The following is an 11,398-nucleotide window of genomic DNA, read 5'->3' as shown; positions in this document are numbered from 1 at the left end:
TTCAATAAACTCCTCAAAAAAAGTTCTGAAACGTTATTTCGGTCGATTATTCCTACCCTTCAATTAAAACCAATTGGTATTGTGTTTCATATCGTTGGAACGCTGTACGTGCCAGAGTGACCAACGCAAACATGTTGGCTGACTTGCGACAAATCCTGGTGGAGGGATGGGATGCCATCCCACAGTAGTGTGTGACCATGCTGGTGACCAGCATGAGGAGGAGGTGCCAAGCTGTTGTGGCTGTGTATGGATCTTCCACACGCTACTGAGGTCCCTGACAGTGTCAAATTAATAAAGTGTAATAAAATTGCCAATATGTGTTGTTTTTTTCTTTTATTATTCCTGTGGGAGAGTGCAATCATCCAATCCACCAAGCAACTCAAAATGAGAGTGAATACCAACAGAATAATATTGCAGGGGATTTTGGCAAAGAAAATTGGTCCGCTACCCACACGGTTAGCTGTGTTGCTCATTCCACAAATGCACGATCCTTACAAGTTGTAACTAATTGGTAAGGTGACTAATCAGGCTTTCCAACAATTTAAAATACAATACCAATTGGTATTATTGAAGGGGAGGAATAATCGACCAAAATAACGTTTCAGAACTTTTTTTGAGGAGTTTATATGGAACATTGCAGTATGAACATCTGCAAAAGATAGTAAGGCCATGTTCCCTTTCATGTAAATTGTTTCTTATTTTCTACCAAAATACCTGAATGCCTCCATATGGGTTCAATTCCCTTAGAGGGGAAATTAACCCAAGTGGCATTCACCAGAGGTGAATGCCCGAAACGCTCCTCACTCTCCCTACACCATGCATTTATCTGTTCAGAAGATCATTAGATAATTTGTATCGCTTTAAGAGGCTCATTCTACCTTTTCTATATGGACGAATATCATTTTCATGGTTCACCTCATGCATACAAGTGTTAGTGTCCATGAATAAGTGAGATACTGATACACTGCATAGGCAAACACAAAAGATACATGGTATTACCTTCTTTTCAATGGACAGCCAACGTGTGAGATGGAACCTGCGTTCCTTCTGCCTCTCGTTTGTAGGACGAAACTTTGGCTGCTTCTTGGGGACAGAGAGGGATTTGTGCAGCATTATAGATATTATGACATACTTAATGGGTACATGGTGAGGGGATACATCGATATTAAGCTGCTTATGCTATATAGGCCAGAAGCATACTTACGTAATAAAGATACAAAATAATATAACTTATAAATACTAACATCAGTTAAATTTAATTTGTACAATCATCATTTAGTATACCTGCTGCCCTGACGCAAGAACATCCTCCTGACACTCTTCTGGACTCAGATCACTCTCCTGGGTTGCCTGATCCTCAAGATCCTGGACTGAGATGGAAATATGAAAGTGTCAAGAGTTACTAAGCACAATATTTCAATCAGGCATCAACATTTATTGAAACCAGCATGACATTCAACATAAAATGCTTAAAAGCGGGAGGGGAAGGTAGGGATCAGTGCTGGGGATACAGAGCAGGAGGCCGGGACCAGCGCTGGATGCAGAGCAGGGGGTAGGGCTACGAGGCTGGGACCACCACTGGATGTAGAGCAGGAGGGTGGGACCAGCGCTGGATGTAGAGCAGGGGGTAGGGCTAGGAGGCTGGACCAGCGCTGGATACAGAGCAGGGGGTAGGGGTAGGAGGCTGGGACCAGCGCTGGATACAGAGCAAGGGGGTTGGGACCACCGCATGATGCAAAGCAGGGTGTAGGAAGCTGGGACCAGCACTGGATGCAGAGCAGGACGCTGGGCCCAGCGCTGGATACAGAGCAGGGGGTAGGGGTAGGAGGCTGGGCCCAGTGCTGGATACAGAGCAAGGGGGTTGGGACCACCGCATGATGCAAAGCAGGGGGTAGGAAGCTGGGACCAGCACTGGATGCAGAGCAGGAGGGTGGGACCAGTGCTGGATACAGAGCAGGGGGTAGGGGTAGGAGGCTGGACCAGTGCTGGATACAGAGCAGGGGGTAGGGGTAGAAGGCTGGGACCAGCGCTGGATACAGAGCAGGGGGTAGGGGTAGGAGGCTGGGACCAGCGCTGGATACAGAGCAGGGGGTAGGGGTAGAAGGCTGGGACCAGCGCTGGATACAGAGCAAGGGGGTTGGGACCACCGCATGATGCAAAGCAGGGGGTAGGAAGCTGGGACCAGCACTGGATGTAGAGCAGGAGGCTGGACCAGTGCTGGATACAGAGCAGGGGGTAGGGGTAGGAGGCTGGGCCCAGCGCTGGATGCAGAGCAGGGGGTAGGGGTAGGAGGCTGGGACCAGCGCTGGATGCAGAGCAGGAGGTAGGGGTTACTAGTACCCCTACTGGGTACTGGTTGGTAGGCAGAAAGCACACTCAGGGTACCAGGGGTTGTGGACCTGAAAGGCAGGCTGATAAATAGCTGTTCTGCTTTGAGATTTGAGGATGGTCTGGTCATAATAAACACTGATAAACATTAAATATGTCTAAGCATGTAATACAGATAGATGTTCCTACATGTATCTGAATGCAAAAAAGTGACTAACAACGTTAGCATCAACCCAATAATTAACAACGTTAGCTAGCATCAAGGAGAACTCTGACGGCCTTATCAGTCATTAATTAAAAACTCGCAAACAAATTACTTTGCAAACAACTTCTGACTTCAAAAGCGACCAAATTCTAGTAATAAAATACACATATTTTGACAAAAGTTGCTACTTAAAGTACCTGTTTTGTTTGATGCCGGCTCCTGCATTTCAGAAATATTTCGATTTGCGCGGTTGTATTTCTGAATGCAATGGAAACACTCAAACCAATGAAAATCGATTTAAAGAGCCGAAGTTACACGAACTCTCTTCATATGGGAACGTCATTTCCTGATAAAGAACCAAAGTTACACGAACTCTCTTCATTCGAGTACGTCATTTCCTGATTTTCTATCCGGTGGTGTCCCAAGAACCGGGACCACGTTATACTTCATTCGAGTACGTCATTTCCTGATTTTCTATCCGGTGGTGTCCCAAGAACCGGGACCACGTTATACCTCCTAGAGTAAGCTACTTTTGTCTTCCAAGATGGCGTACCCATTCATTTCTATGAAAAGTGCTCAGTGGCGCTGTGAGGCAAGCGAGAGCAATAGGGTCCAATTGCAGTGCTCCCTCCTCAGGCCCCTCTAAACCGGAACTCTCTCCTCAGGCCCCTGAAGCCAGAACTCTGTCCTCAGGCCCCTTTTTTTCACGTGTATCCGAGGTATTAGCGCCACCACTGGTCGGAGGATACTGTAGGCTATTTATATTAATTGGCTAACTTACATTGAACTTCGGTTTTAGCATAAGTCAATAGTGTTTAAGATAGCGAAAATTAGCATTGCGGCTAGCGTTACGTATTGCTAACATTACGAACATGATCACTGTTCTGCCCCTGGCAGCATAGAAAATAGGTTTGGCAGTTTAGCGCCATCTAGTGGTAATTGTATAATATCACATTTTTTCCGTTGGTCATTTGCAGCAGCTACAGCTGGCTCGTGTTATTGTTTATTGTTTCCAGGGCAACAAGAGCCGGCTCTGAAATAATTCATTTTTTAACGTTGATAATACAAACAACACTACTCTCTTAATCTGAAATCAATATCTATCCTTGTATTTATGTTAAATGTTGCTTCATCAATTACAACCTCAATCAAGATGTGTAATAATAGTACTACACGTGTATTCCATATTCCAATAACGTAGGATTTCGGCACAGTGTTCATGGGAAACTTAGGCTACTGCAGGGGGATAAATTAACAATAACCATGCCGAGAAAATAGCCTTATGTATCGTTCATGAAATGCCTCATGTATCACCGGCCAAACTGGCTAGCGAGTTTTTATTATGAAAATGAAATTTAGCCCGCATTTGGCGGGTCGGCGGGTGTTAATTTAGAATCATGTACGTAACGCTAGCCGCAATGCTAGCTAATTTCCGCTATGTTAAACACTATTGACTTATGCTAAAACCGAAGTTCAATGTAAGTTAGCCTATTAATATAAATAGCCTACAGTATCCTCCGACCAGCGGTGGCGCTAATACCTCGAATACACATGAAAAAAGGGGCCTGAGGAGAGAGTTCCGGCTTCAGGGGCCTGAGGAGAGAGTTCCGGTTAAGAGGGGCCTGAGGAGGGAGCACTGCATTTGGGCTGTGTTCGAAATGTCTTAAAATGCGTCCTTCCTTCCTTCCTTCCTTTTAAGACAGCGAGGTCTGTTAGAAATGTCTTAAATCTTCTCTTCCTGTCTAATAAGATACCTTGAAATACGTCACATAACGGTCATTTTTTAAGAGAGCATCTGAGCTGCCTTGCTGTCTTAATGGCAGCACGTATTACCCATAACTCTGTGCGCGGGGTTACCGTGAGCAACAAGTTAAACAGAATCCTTTGACCGCCATTGCTCTAAGTTTTTACAATTCATATTTCAGCTAAACGGTACTTGTAAATCAGCATCTGAATAAAAATGTAGCGAGAAATGGGCAGTGTAGTTGCTGAAAATTTACTTATTTTATTGATAACACTCCTAATTTGTAAATTTGCTCCGACTTTTCGTTAACGTACAGTACCTAGCATCGCAGTGCAGTGCAGACACTAGCTAGTTGCTGCGTTTTATCATAATCCTATCAAATGAGTGAAATACAAACACAAATGTTATGAGCTATTGAGCCTATATCTAACACAAGTTTAAATACAGCTTAACTTGACTTAGTGTGACAATAAACTCAATGCACTTGACTGCCGTCTGACAAATTTCTGGGGAAATTGTATGGTGTGCTTGCTTACTTGCGTTGGTTGCAGGGCAACCACCGTATTTAAATTACATTTTACAACTGATATTTCTGTATATTTTATATAAAAATCCATAGCCTTCTTTTATTTTATAAAGATTACATAGATTTAAAAGCATATTGTTTTCTGCTTATTTACAACTCAAAATACTAAAAGTGAAGAGTAGAATGAAATAGTTGTCTTCTCATTTCCCCTGCAAGAGGGAATGGTGATCAGCAACCTCGTAGTTGAATCAAAACGAATACATTTGGCAGACCGGTGTAAAAATGGACCTAATCTCTATGACTTAAACGTCATTGTAAATTGTTCCCTTCTCATGATATGTTCAGGCATTTAGCCTACTCATATTGCATTAATTAATTAATAAAGAACCCCCTTTGAAATGTATTTTAACAACAACCTTACCAGCAGTAGCTAGCTATCTCTGATGGAATCGCGATTCAAAAAGTATCATCTGCTAACTGAAAATATGCCCCCCAAAATGTAAATAAGCTTGACATTTATTTAGGGAAAATAACTCATTCATAAGATAGTCAGTGGTAGCGATCATTGTCAGTAACAAGGCAAAATGCGATATAGCCCTGCTGTGTGGAGAAGCTGCCCCGGTAAATTGTAGGCTACAACTACAACTAGACTGTCTTGGTAGCGATTGCGTTGGTTGAATTCAATTTAACATTACTTCCATTGTACGGTCTAGGCTGAAATTAATTATTTTCATGAACATATTGAAGTTTAGGCTGTGGCAATGGAGTTCAGGTTAGTAGTCAGTCAGATAGTTTCACCTATTGAAAGACTTTTGATTTAAGTAAGGGTCGTGCCGAACATGTGCAGCTGTTTGACTTCCTACGTAGGCTACTGTAAACAGCTGTGGATATGTTTTTTTTAGCTACTAGACTAGACTACAGACAGTACAGCGTTGCAGCTACACTGGTTTGAAGCCACAGGTAATGATAATTTCAGCAACAAATCGTTTACTTGTAATCTAATGTCATAATAAATCCTACAATGAAAATGTATTTGTGAGGAATGTTTATTTTAACGATTGAAAACAGATGCATCATAGACCGCTGTAGTATGTGCTGCCCGGGCAATGTCATGATGCTAATGCTTCAGTGAAATAGTAGACTACTGTTTCGGAAAGTAGATGTAACTACTTCGTTCTATAAGCTTATATTGTACATTCCACTTCACAATTGTGTTCCATATCACAAAGTAAAATGAGTAAATAGTTATCACCCTGGCCTCTTTGCTTGTGGCGTTTCATCAGCTTCCTTGCAATAAAGCAGTTAGCCTAGCTATCTCCCAGAAGTTAACGAGCTGCTAAACTAATGTTCTGCTAGAGGTAGTCACGCGATATTTCATGACGTCAGTAGCGTCAGTGACTGTGGCTAGCAAGTTAGCCACCGTTAGCTTCACTTTTGCCACAAAAACTTAATTAAAACCTAAACCGTGCAACGGAACATAAATCCCAATAGAACCAACGCAATCGCGACCAAGACTAACCTTTTGACATTGACGTTGTCTATGTAGTCCAAATATTGACTGAGCCTTAGGGGCGCGAAAATAAACAATAAACTAGAAAAGGCTGTTCCTGCGAAACAGCAGTGAGAATGCTGAAAACCTGAATGGGGATAACTGACCATGCTAAAAAAGCTGAACATTTTGTAGAAAGTTATAAACTGAAGCTTCAAAGCCCCCGAAAGGTATTTTAAATAGGGGCTGGAGCTGGACGAAGGCTTAAAACTACAGAAAAGAGAATAAAAATGCAAACAAAAAGTGACAAAAATCAGAAAGAAGAGGAACGATGCATAACATTTTTACATTTAGCAGAAGATTAATTGCTGGAGTTTTAAAAGGCCTGAAATGTATGTTATAAAGGACCTGCAGCAAGATGAAGGCAGAAAAGTACAGAAAAGAGAAGAAAAATGCAAAAGTACTGGCAGTTGGAAGGTACTGCTGTGAAAGGTATTTTTGAAAGGACCTGGAGCAAGATGAAGGCAGAAAACAGAAGAAGAAAATGCAAAACAAAAAGGGGAAAATTTCAGAAAGATGAGCTGCAGGAAAATGTGAAAATTGAGCAGAAAACCTGGAGCCGAGTGCACCAGCTGGGCGTAAAAAAGTTGGTCTTAACTCTTACGTCGGTCTTAGCTACGTCCGACTTTGTGATTTGAATTTACACCAAGTGCACCAAGCTTGACAGACCAAGGTCGTAGCTACGTCTGGTCTTAAGATGCGCGTCCTTGTGAAAATGCGAAAGCTTCGATCGTTGCCAAGCAACACATTTAAGAGCCTATCAGAGCCAGTCCACGGGTTTATTAGACATTCTCTGAGCCTATCCGAAGCGCACTTTATAGCTAGCCTATCTCCCTTCAAAACAAGCCATGGATAAAGAAAATCAAAAGAAGAGGAAAATACATTTTACTGATAGAGAAATTAGAAAACATATAGTTTGTATACTGAGAATAGAAGCGTGTTCACGGGGAAATGTATAATAATATCAACACAAACAAACAGAAACAATCAGCTGGAAATCGATCAACAACAAAATTAACAGTGGATTTCTGCTACCACGGACGACTTTCTCGCCTTAATGCCCTTTCCATGTTGCCTATTAACAAGACGCGCTGCATGTGCGATCAAACTAGTGTTAGCCCTAATTAGGCTACCATGGATAGGATATTTCCAACTTACGCCTGCTCCCCACTAGGCGTAAAATGTACACCCAGGTGCAGCACATAAAGGGCTTAAGTATGGAGTTAGATTAGTTTCATAATTCAAACAAACAAACGCAACAAGATTCAAACAAACTTAACACGATCCAAACAAACGTAACACGATTCATACAAACATAACACGATTCAAACAAACGAACATAACACGATTCAAACAAACGTAACACGATTCACAAATGTATTTCGTGATTCACAAATGTAACGCGATTCACAAATAAATGACCCCATTACATTCGTTTGCAACCTGACAAACACAAGTTACAAATCCCTGCATTCGTTGGTGTCAATCCCTGCATTCGTTCGTGTGGATTTTTGGAACTTTCCTGACGCGCTTAGATTCACAAATGCATTTTTTCTAAAAGATATCCTCTGCAGCCTATCAGATCGTCTCTTCCAATTTTAGCCAATCACATTAACGTGTCTATGTGGACTTCAACAACCTGCCATAATGGCGGACATTGTCTCCTTCAGATCACGAGCAATGTCGTCTGGTAGCATGTAGGTGAAATATTGCTTGTTAATCTTATTAAACCGAAGATCATACCTGATTAAATATTGTTGAGAATGGCAGGATTCATGTTTAGTCATTTTCCGTGTTTCCTAGGCTAACGCAGAGCCCGTCTACCCATATTAGACATTCTCCGGTGATTGGCTAAAATTGGAGACATCAGATAGGCTGCAGAGGATATATTTTAGAAAAAAATGCATTTGTTAATCTAAGCGCGTCAGGAAAGTTCCAAAAATCCACACAAACGAATGCAAGGATTCACACCAACGAATGCAGGGATTTGTAACTTGTGTTTGTCAAGTTGCAAACGAATGTAATAGGGTCATTTATTTGTGAATCGCGTTACATTTGTGAATCACGAAATACATTTGTGAATCGTGTTACGTTTGTTTGAATCGTGTTGCGTTTGTTTGGATCGTGTTAAGTTTGTTTGAATCGTGTTGCGTTTGTTTGTTTGAATTATGAAACTAATCTAACTCCATGGTTATGAAACTAATTTAACTCCATACTTAAGTCTAACTGGTGCACTAGTCGTAACTTTAAATTAGTCTAACTTTCAATTCTACGTCAGACGTAGCGTGCGTCCAGGCGTACGCCCAGCTGGTGCACTCGGCTCCAGTTGCTGAAGTCTGGGTTGAACGAATTTGAAGGTAAAAGGATAACACTGGAATGACTTGAGCTTGCTGGAAAAAGGTAGCAACCGTTGGTCATTGACAACAGACTGGCAACATTTCTAACCTAGAATCTAGGTTTCAGGTTCAAGACGGAGGAGAAACTAATCATGCGTAACTGCACACCCAGTCCTGTTCAGACACTTAATTTAATATGACATCAAAATAATAATTCATAGTGCAGGGTTGTCGTTGTCCCTGGTGAGTTTTTTATACGTAAATAACAAGATCATGCTACATATAACCAGCGGATCATTTCTTAAAAGTGTATCAAAGTGGTAGCTTATGTATTAACACCGTAGGCTGAATCATAACCGAAGGCGTGAAGCTAGAGAGGATGCAATGGAAGATTTCCTAGATCTACTACTTCAAATTGAAAACGGAGAAGATATTTAGAGTAAAGACAAGTTACTTTGCATCTGTGTTCAATATCGTCAATTAAAAGTAAAAACTTTCCAGTTACAAAGCGTTTGTTCGTAGGATCAACGCCAGCTGCAGCAAACACGTTATAACTACCCCAGCCCTGGCTTGGCTGTTCGTGACGGTCAGCTATAACATTCGCGCAACGATTTTTGCAGATTTCTGTAAAACTTGCAAAAATAAAAACGATCTAGCTAGATTATGTACAGTTTAAGCTCAATGTACATATCTTGTTTGGCCAATTTGGTCGATACTGTAGTTGAAGAAAAAGTCGAACCGTTTTATGGAGAGCCATATCGCGCTAGCTCGATTATAAGAGAATAACAAACATTTACCAAGCATCCACACCTCAAACAAGTTAACCTAGACGCAAAACTGTACGTCCAATCCAAAAAATAAGGATAAATTCCGAGACCCAAGACTCTGCCGAAACCATTGATATCCTTTAAGTGTCTGTGCGGTCATAAATACAACTCTTTTTGCAGTTTCCAAAACGTTACCCAATTCTGCTTTCATGGTGCGTGTCTGTTTGGTTGCCACGGCAATGGAGCAGCTGTACTCGCTAACGAGCTGGGCAGAGAGAATGACCGAGAATGACACATTTAGCTAGCATCCACACCTCAAACAAGTTAGCTAGACGCAAAACTATAGAGGGTTTTCACGGACGTCACATTCTGGGCAGTAACCCGGATGCGCGGCCATCTTGGAGGCACTCGATGTAAACAACTCAACGGAGTACAACGAAAATAACGTAAATTCTACACTCTTTGGTACAACTGTAGCCATGTCTAAACGACCGAAAAGGTCACCAAAACGTGTCCAAGATCCAAAGGCATACAGGGAAGGCCTTGGACCGCAAGAAAACCGTCGATATGTTGAGAAAATTGGATTTATTGGCGGTGCAGATCCCTACCAGTTAGCTCCATCTACTTGAATCCGTGACGACCCGGTGATTCTGCCTTCAGTTGGAAATCTCGATATTGTCAACTACCTGGTTTTCTCACCAAACCCATACACATGCAGTAGTTTGATATGAATTATATTATGTCAACGTCAGCTTTACAGTAAAATAAGCGCACAGTAAAAACAGTAAAAGCAGTAGGCCAAATTGTTTTTACTATTTACTATAAAAAATATTATCAGTACAATAGAAAATTTGTTTTGAGCCGCTGAAATAAACATTTCACAATACCTGACAAGAAATGTGCCGAACAAATCCGTATATGTTGTCCAGATTTTTCCCTGTAGATCTTGGTTGAGCTTTGCCAACCACAAGCGCCTCCTTTCCTCTGACAATCTCTGGCATTCCTTTCCCTGGTTTTTAATAACTTTTGGATGTCGATAATATACCAAATGTTTTTCACAATCTGTCCTATTTGTCCAACCTGAAACACGGCAATAATTCACAATTTTCCTTGACGACGTTCGGGATATACTTCAGTGCCAGTGCTTTGTTGTGATGCGGTGTGCCTCCAAGATGGCGTCTTCCGGTCTGATGACGCGTCGGTGAAACCCCTCTAAACGTCCAATCCAAAAAATGAAAATTACACAGTTTTCAAATACACATGTATGGTTTTAATGAATGAACACGAAAATTAGACCATCACGTAGCCTTACAAAAATGAACGACATTGAATAATTAACGAGGCTAAGTACCGCCAGAAACTACTGGTACATCGCATTCAGTTGGTTTAAACGGCTGCTATAATTTTAGCTGACCACTAGATGTCACTGTGCTCTCCAATTTCAATGAGTAGAACAAAACAGTAGCCTACCATTTGCATAGTAAATAGTAAAAGAGATATTAGCAGCATCTGCAGAAGTAGTAGTTGTAGTAGTGGCATAAGAGATAGCAGTATCATAGTGGTAGTAGTTGTGTTGTGGTGCTCTTATTCTTTGAATGAGACGAGTTGACTGAATAGCTTGTCTTGTGTCTCCACTAATCATACCAATCACCTGTGTAAGAGACAGGCGCGTGTTTGTGTGGTTGCCACGGTGATGGTGCAGCTATGATTGCTAACGTTCTGAGGGCAGAGAATACCAGAAATTTAGCGTAAGGGGTCCCATTATCGTCCACCTAGCTCTCGACGCTCGTTAGAAATTTTACCAAAATGTCGTTATATTACAAATTAAAAACGTTATGTCACAGCTTTGTACTTTAATATATAGATACACACCTATATTATAACATTCCGGTTTTGAAATCCAATCAGGATATGCCTAGAAATGTTACTTTCCTGATTTTAGC

Source organism: Hypomesus transpacificus, unplaced genomic scaffold (genome assembly GCF_021917145.1).
Source record: "Hypomesus transpacificus isolate Combined female unplaced genomic scaffold, fHypTra1 scaffold_155, whole genome shotgun sequence".
NCBI lineage: Eukaryota > Metazoa > Chordata > Actinopteri > Osmeriformes > Osmeridae > Hypomesus > Hypomesus transpacificus.
This window is presented reverse-complemented; position numbering follows the sequence as displayed.